The following is a 7872-nucleotide window of genomic DNA, read 5'->3' as shown; positions in this document are numbered from 1 at the left end:
ATAAGTTAGATCACACAAGAGTCCTCAGTAGGGCTGAGATTATTTTTCTTATGCCAGTGGATGTTTATGTCTCGCCAATAGCTGTTTTTCCTACCAGGTGCCACTTCCAGCTAATTGTTCTCACACATCCACGTCTTTCACGTCAAGTAGTAAACACAAGGGAAGCCTTCTTGGCATGGTCAGGCTTCACTGGACTTACTGTGAACTCAAAGTACCTCTTGTTTCTCATGAAGAGTCTGCCTTTTGTAAACCATATAGGATCTTAGACTGCCACACATCCATAATGAACTCGAGAATACATTCTTTAATTTCCCTCAACATCATTCATGACTGTTAGTGAGCTGAATTAGAGAGTTCTAAAATCTTTAGACCCTCAGAATGAGCTAAATGTTCTGCAACCAGTTTTTCTAAATATATCACAGAGGACTAACAGTCAAAATTCAAATTGTCAGGCAGCTAAAAGTGCTCAAAGAGGTTTCTGATGGGCGTATCAGCATCTCAGGGATGATATTTCCTTCCATCTATTTTTACTCCCACTTGACAACTCTCAATCAAACTGAAAAGGAACTTTGGCCTGCTATTCAAAAAAAGAAAAAAAAGAAAAACTAAGCAGAATGTCATCGTCAAAGATATTATGGGTGTTTAAAAGCAAGATAAGATTTCTTAAAGGACTGGAAAGTATTTGCTCGTCATCTATGTTCTTTTTACCCAAGGTCAGTACAAAGAATAATGGCTATGTGCCAGGCATTCTGCTGAGCCCTTCCACATATGTCTCAACCTTGGCAGGCATTGTATATAAATGCAAATTGTTTTTTGGTCAGTTCTTTTTTAGTGGTAGGCATTTGAGACATATGAATTGGATATTCAAAGATATATACTGGTAAATAGTCAGTCTTACAACCAAAGAACCCTAAGTTCAGATTTCCACTTTAAAGCTAAATTCCTTGGCCAAGTCATTTAATATTTTTGAGGTTCAGTGTATTCATCTGTAAATTGTGGACAACAATACATACTTTGCAAAATTGTGTGACTGAATGACAGGCAAAACAAATGTCAGTTTCTTCCACTACTCCTCTGAGTTTTGCTTTCTTACTTACTTGAACTTTATTGCTCTATTGTAAACAGACTGGCATTCTGTCATTTTCTTCCATTTAGTAAACTTTTTGTAAATCTAGGTAAATACCAAGAAAGGTTTTAAATATAAAAATATACATAAATTATTATTTTAAATATATTTCCCTTTTTGTTTAAAGCATAAGGATAACACATTCAAGCATTTACAGTTGTCAGATCTTCAAGAATTAAATAATTTTGATTAAGCTTTCTTTGTCACATGAAATATGATTTTTACAATATATGGTTAAAGCCAATAAAATTATCAATTCAAAAGGAAACAATTGGTAACTTTACACTAACATTTAAAATTTAGAAATAATAGAAGATTGAATATGCAGATGGAAGTCTTATAACTGCCAAAATATTATAAACTAGAAAACTAGAAAGAACACCTACAAATCAGTTACAGAAAGATGAACAATATAACAGAGATTTGTCAAACTGTGTAAGCAAGCATCATAAATGTACAAAAACATGCACAATTTCAGTCACAAGTCTCTGTCCCCCACAGCTGACGTGATTGGAGAAGACTGTCCAGATTCATGGGGGCTGAGTTAGGAGCTTTACGTCCAAGAACTGGAAGAGAGAATTTCACTTGCATTAAGAGGTATGCAGGTTGGAGATCCCTGGCATGGGGCATATGTGAGGAAGAGAGGGGCACTTTGTGTGTGTGTGTGTGTGTGTGTGTGAGAACACCTGCACACATGTCCATGAGCAGCACACACTCATATCTAAGGGAGAAGGAAAAATTGTAAGAAGAGTGTTCTCCAAAGAATCCACAGAAAGCCCAAAGAAGCAGGTTATATGTAAACAACTGCCAGAGTCCCTCTGGACTCTGGAAATGGCATTTTGACATTTACTTCCAGTTACTAAACTCTTTATAGATCTGCATAAATACTAGCCCCCTACCCATGTGGATCTGTGGGGCAGATAAGGAAGGAACTTTCTATTATGACTAATTGAATAATGATTATCACATGTAATTAGGCATTTTACGTTTGACATAATGAGACAGAGTTTGCAATTTTGAATGACCTGTGCCTACTGAATCCAGGGGAGGTCCTCAGACTGAGCTAGACAATGTCACTAATGATGACCTTGCCACCTAACATAAAGATTTATATCAACAGAAAATACTGGAAGCTCATGAGCCTGATCTGTGCTATCTGCTCTGCCTCCTGAAGCCTTCTGCATTTGCAGCTCCTGCTAGGCCACAAAGTTACTTTGGGTTTTAGAGGTCAGCAGCACCAGACCTTGCAGGAGTTGTGAAGGGAAAGTCCCAGGCAATTCCACTTGGAGTCATTCTGGCCCACAGTGAGCAGAATTCTAAGCTGACCCTCAAGATTCCAGATCCCTGATGTGCACACACCTTCTACCAGTTATTCTACCAACCACTGGTATGAGGTGATTTTGCAGGTGTAGTCATCCGGGTCCCAAATCGGTTAACCTCAAAACAGAGAGATTATCTGCATGAGCGAGATGCAATTCGTGTGAGCCCTTCAAAAGCTAGTTTTCTCCAGCTGGTCCCAGAAGAAGTCTGAGAGACATGCCCCAACCAGGCTGGAAGAAAGCAAGCATCCAGGTTGTGAACTGTAAATGGGGGCAAAAGGAATTGCACACACCCTGTAGGAACTGAGAGAACTCTCCAACTGATAACTAAAAGAAACACAGCAACTCAGCCCTGCAACCTCAAGGAAATGAATCCTGCCAACAACCAGTGAGCTTGGAGGAAGAGCCCCAAAGTCAGGTGAGAAATGAAGCCCTGACCAACACCTTGATTTTAGCCACTCAGCACTCAGAGCAGACAATCCAGACACACTGGACTCATACTTCTGATCTACAGAAATTGCAAAATAAATTTGTTCTGTTTTAATTTGCTAAGTTTCTGGTAATTTGTTATATAGCAATAGAAAACTACCATAGCAATGGAAAACTAATTCCATATTCATTAAGGGATTTGAATAACCAAAGATCAATTCTTCTGTCAAGGACTTGTTTTTCTAAGCTGCCCAAACCAGGAGGACACAGGAACCCTTCCATCCTGAAGTACTCATTCTCCCAAAATATCTGATGGTAGTTTTAATGTACTTAAGGTACTTAAGTTCCTTTAATATTGAAGCAAACATATATTTATGCATTCGTGCTGGACATATTCCACTTGCTCTTGTCTGTCCACTCTTCCTCATTCTGCCCTGTGTACACTTGGAGGCTGACTTGTACACACAGGTCCACAGGTCCCCTTGCCAGGCCAATACCAATTGCTTCCAGACAATCAGAGGTGCTAGTGGAGATCGGTGGCCAGCAGGCAAGTGAGTCTGGGGCATTTATTTCTGGATCCCCCATCAGGGTAGCTTGTGCTGGCTGTGTCATGCTCAGCAAAGCCAGAAACCACCCCTCAGAGTGATTTGCTTTGCCCCAACCTGTCACTAGAACCATGGTGTTGTACTGCTACTTTGTGATTGTCTTAAAGCCTGCCTACACCCTTGTAAGTCATCTCTTTATAGAATTCTCAACTACCAAGTTTGAAAATGCCAATGGTTTCCTACAAGAATCTGACTGATAGATGCATCAAAGACAAATTTACCATCATAAAATGAAAAACATGAGACTTAAGGTAGATTTCTCCCATCTGGCTGGCTTCTTCCAGCTATGCCACTCTACCTTCCAGTGTCATTAGTTTATTATTCCCACCTGCCTTTAGGGATCATGCTGCATACAATTTAGACATGATTTGTTGGTGTGAATTATGTAGATAACATGCACATAAAATTTCTTTACTATATGATCATGTCATTTTCAGTGAAGGAAAAACCTTCTGGTGTGAATAAGGCACTAGGTTGTTAAGGGTATCTTCAGGTATAGTGCTTATCTCATGGTTCTTGGGATAAATAGCTAATGAAATTATATGCCTCTATTTCTCCCTTTTACAAAATGAGGCAATTGGTATTATTTGTCCCTTGCTCACAATTAAATTTATATATGAATTAAGTACATTAGTATTTTTTCCAGACTGTTACTATTAATAATAATAACAAAGGTACTTGAATGTTTAGTACATACTAGTTATTATTCTAAATTTCTTTATACATTATTTTATTACATTTCACAGAAATCCTATCATATATTATTATTATCCTGCCCATTTTGCACATGAAAACTGAAATGCAGAGAGGTTAAGTGCATACAGCTAGTTAGTGGTGGCACCAACACTCAAACCCACTCAAGCCTGGTGTCACCTACTTACCTAACTAGCTCATAGGGCTGCCTTACTGCATAAGAAATGCTAATGAGAAAAAAAAGGGGGTTATCAGGATGGCAGATACTACCTCACTAAAACCTAGTGATATTCTCCTTATGACCTATCTTATTCTTGTCTGAGCCCTTACAAAGTTTTATTAACTCAGGCTACTAGAGTATTATTTGATGCATCACTAATAAAGTAACAAATCTTCACAAATCAAGAATGGAATATAAAAAAGGGAACAAATACTTATACAAGAAAATGAAGTTCATTCAAATATATTTTATCTAAATAGTGTGTATAATGGAAGTAAAAAATAAACAGATGACAATATTGAAATATCCACTCATACTCTATGCAAATTTCATATTCACGATAACAATCAATTTTATGCAAAAACTGCAAAAAGTAGGGGAAAACTTACCGAAACTACATAAAATTACTTGCCCTTTTCTAGGGAAAAGGAAAAAACAATCTGGGTGTATGAAAGCTTTATTTTATGTGCAGTTCTGAAGTACAGTTGCACAAATTGACTCAAAGTACTTTTTGTCTATCACTATTGCGATTGTTTTCTACTCCCACAGTGTTTTAATAATTCATTAAATTAAATTTTTATAAACTTTATGAATGTAACTCATAAAATATGTGAACAAGCCTTGAGTATATTTTCAAATAAGTAATAAGATTATTAAAAGGTATCAGTTTTTCATTGCAGCTTCATTATGAAAGAACCAAGGCCCAATGCAACTTGTTTATTCCCTGGAAGGTAAAATGCTCATCTGAACATTCCAACCTCAACAACATTGGCCAAATTATGAACCAATGCCCAGGAAGTCACTATGAATTCATAAGTGATATAACCATTTCAATTTCACAAGGTTTTTTATTTATTTCCAAGGAGTTATATTGCAACAGAACAGGAATCATCAAACAAATTTGATGTGGATAAAGAAGGAAAGAAAGACATCAATACTGTGTGTTAATACTTCTTGTCTGAGAAAAATATTAAAAATACTTAAGCAATAAGCATAGACTCAGATGGTTTGACAGATAAATTCTCAAATTTGAAAAAGCAGAAGTAGATCACATCTCCTTCTAAGAACTTTCCAGTGTGTAATAACTAGCTTCACCTATAATTGGGAGAATTTTTCTAAACTAGGTCTAATGTCAATCACAACCTTATTCTAAGAACCCAAAATAGACTTAAGCAAAATGACATCAAAAGAACCATTCTTTAATTGTAATTGAACCATTCTTTAAAAGAACCATCCTAAAGTAAACCTGTACCAAGCACAGGCATGACACACAGGTATTCAACATATGAAGGACCCATAGCGCTTATACTTCAGAGGTTTCAGGATATGTAAACCACAAAACAGAAATATCAAAAGAGCCATAATAGAGGAATTATCTGTTACAATAGGAACCCCAAACCTCCCAGTGAAGATGGAGTTATAGATGGATAGAAACACTTTGTCTCCTCACACAACCAAAAGAAAGGACAACAACAAAATTAAAAACAAAAACAAAAAAAAAACAGAACTGCCAGAAAAACTAACTGTATGGAAGTCCAACAACCAAGGAGTTAAAGAAGAAATATGCATTCAAATGGTTGAAGGGACAGAGTCTGGCAGCCAGGGTAGAGAGGACACATGGCAAGGCAGCAGCTGGAGGACTGGGCAGTCCCACATTTACATGTGGATAAATCAGGGAGAATAACTAGGGAGACAGATGGCACAACCCAGGTTTCCAGCACAGGGAAAGAAAGCCTCAAAACCTCTGGCTGTTAAAAACCTCTGGGTGTTGTGGTGGTGGAAGAAACTCCGAGCCTCACAGGAGAGTTACCTAGAGAGACTCACAGTGTCCTGAATGTACACAAATCTACCTCCCCAGGAATCAGAACCAGAAGGGCCCAGTTTGCTTGTGGGTAGCAGGGGAAGTGACTGAAAGCCCACCAAGAGCCAAACAAGCAGCATTGTTTCCTCTCTGACCCCTACCCCACATACAGCATCACAATGTAGGAAAGTGGGTTTCCCCACCCTGGAAAATACCTAAGGCCCTGCCCCTTACAATATAATAGCTGTATCAGAAATATGTAGCCCAAATGAAAGAACAGATCAAAACTCCAAAAATAGAACTAAGTGATAAAGAGATAGCCAACCTATCAGATGAAGAGTTCAAAACACTGGTAATCAGGATGCTGACAGTATTGGTTGAGTATGATTGCAAAATAGAGGGAAAAGTAAAAGCTATGAAAAGTGAAATAAAGAAAAATATACAGGGAACCAACAGTGAAGGAAAAGGAAACTAGGACTCAAACCGATGATCGATCTGGAGCAGAGGGAAGAAATAAACATTGAACCAGAACAAAATGAAGAAACAAGAATTGAAAAAAATGAAGAGAGGCTTAGGAATCTCGGGGACAATTGAAACATTCCAACATCCAAATCACAGAGGTGACAGAAGGAGAAAAGGAAGAGCAAGAAACTGAAAACTTATTTGAAAACATAATGAAGAAGAACTTCCCCAATCTGGCAAAGGAAATAGACTTCTAGGAAGTCCAGGAAACTCAGAAAGTCCCAAAGAAACTGGACCCAGGGAAGCATACACAAAGGCACATCATAGCTACATTATCCAAGATTAAACATAAGGAGAGAATCTTAAAAGCAGCAAGAGAAAAGGAGACAGTTACCTACAAAGGAGTTCACATTAGACTATCAGCTTCTTGCCTGTAAGATTTCTCAAAAGAAACCTTACAGGCAAGAAGGGGCTGGAAAGAAGTATTCAAAGTCATGAAAGGCAAGGACCTTCATCCAAGATTACTGTATCCAGCAAAGCTATCATTTAGACTGGAAAGGCACATAAAGTGCTTCCAAGATAAGGTCAAGTTAAAAGAATTCGTCATCACCAAGCCCTCATTATATGAAATGGTAAAAGGACTTATCTAAGAAAAAGAAGATAATCAAAACTATGAACAGTAAAATGACAGCAAAGTCACAACTATTAACAACTGAACCTAAAAAAACAAAAACAAATTAAGCAAACAATGAGAACAGAAACAGAATCACAGAAATGGAGATCATATGGAGGCGGGGAGGTGGAGGGAGGGTATTGGGGGAAAGGTACAGAGAACAACTAGCACAAATGGTAGGTAGAAAATAGACAGAGGGAGGTTAAGAATAGTATAGGAAATGTAGAAGCCGAAGAACTTGTATGTACAACCCATGAGCATGAACTAAAGGGGAGGGATGCTGGTGAGAAGGGGATGCAGGGTGGAAGGGAATAAAGGGGAGAAAAAAACAGGACACCTATAATAACATAATCAATAAAATGTATTTTTAAAAATGGAACCCAAAGGATGAAGCACTGACCCCTGCATCTTGAATTCAAGCAAGAAGATAAATAATTGAATTCAGAAAACACAGTTCAGAGACTACCAGGGTGTATATTTGCACTCCTGTGTATTTGTATTATCTTGTATTATAATGTCCCAAATTATTTGTCATGAGACATAT

The sequence above is a fragment of the Phyllostomus hastatus genome, unplaced genomic scaffold (genome assembly GCF_019186645.2).
Source record: "Phyllostomus hastatus isolate PE091 unplaced genomic scaffold, TTU_PhHast_1.1 phas_scaffold_39, whole genome shotgun sequence".
Lineage (NCBI taxonomy): Eukaryota > Metazoa > Chordata > Mammalia > Chiroptera > Phyllostomidae > Phyllostomus > Phyllostomus hastatus.
Note: the sequence above shows the minus strand (reverse complement) of the source record.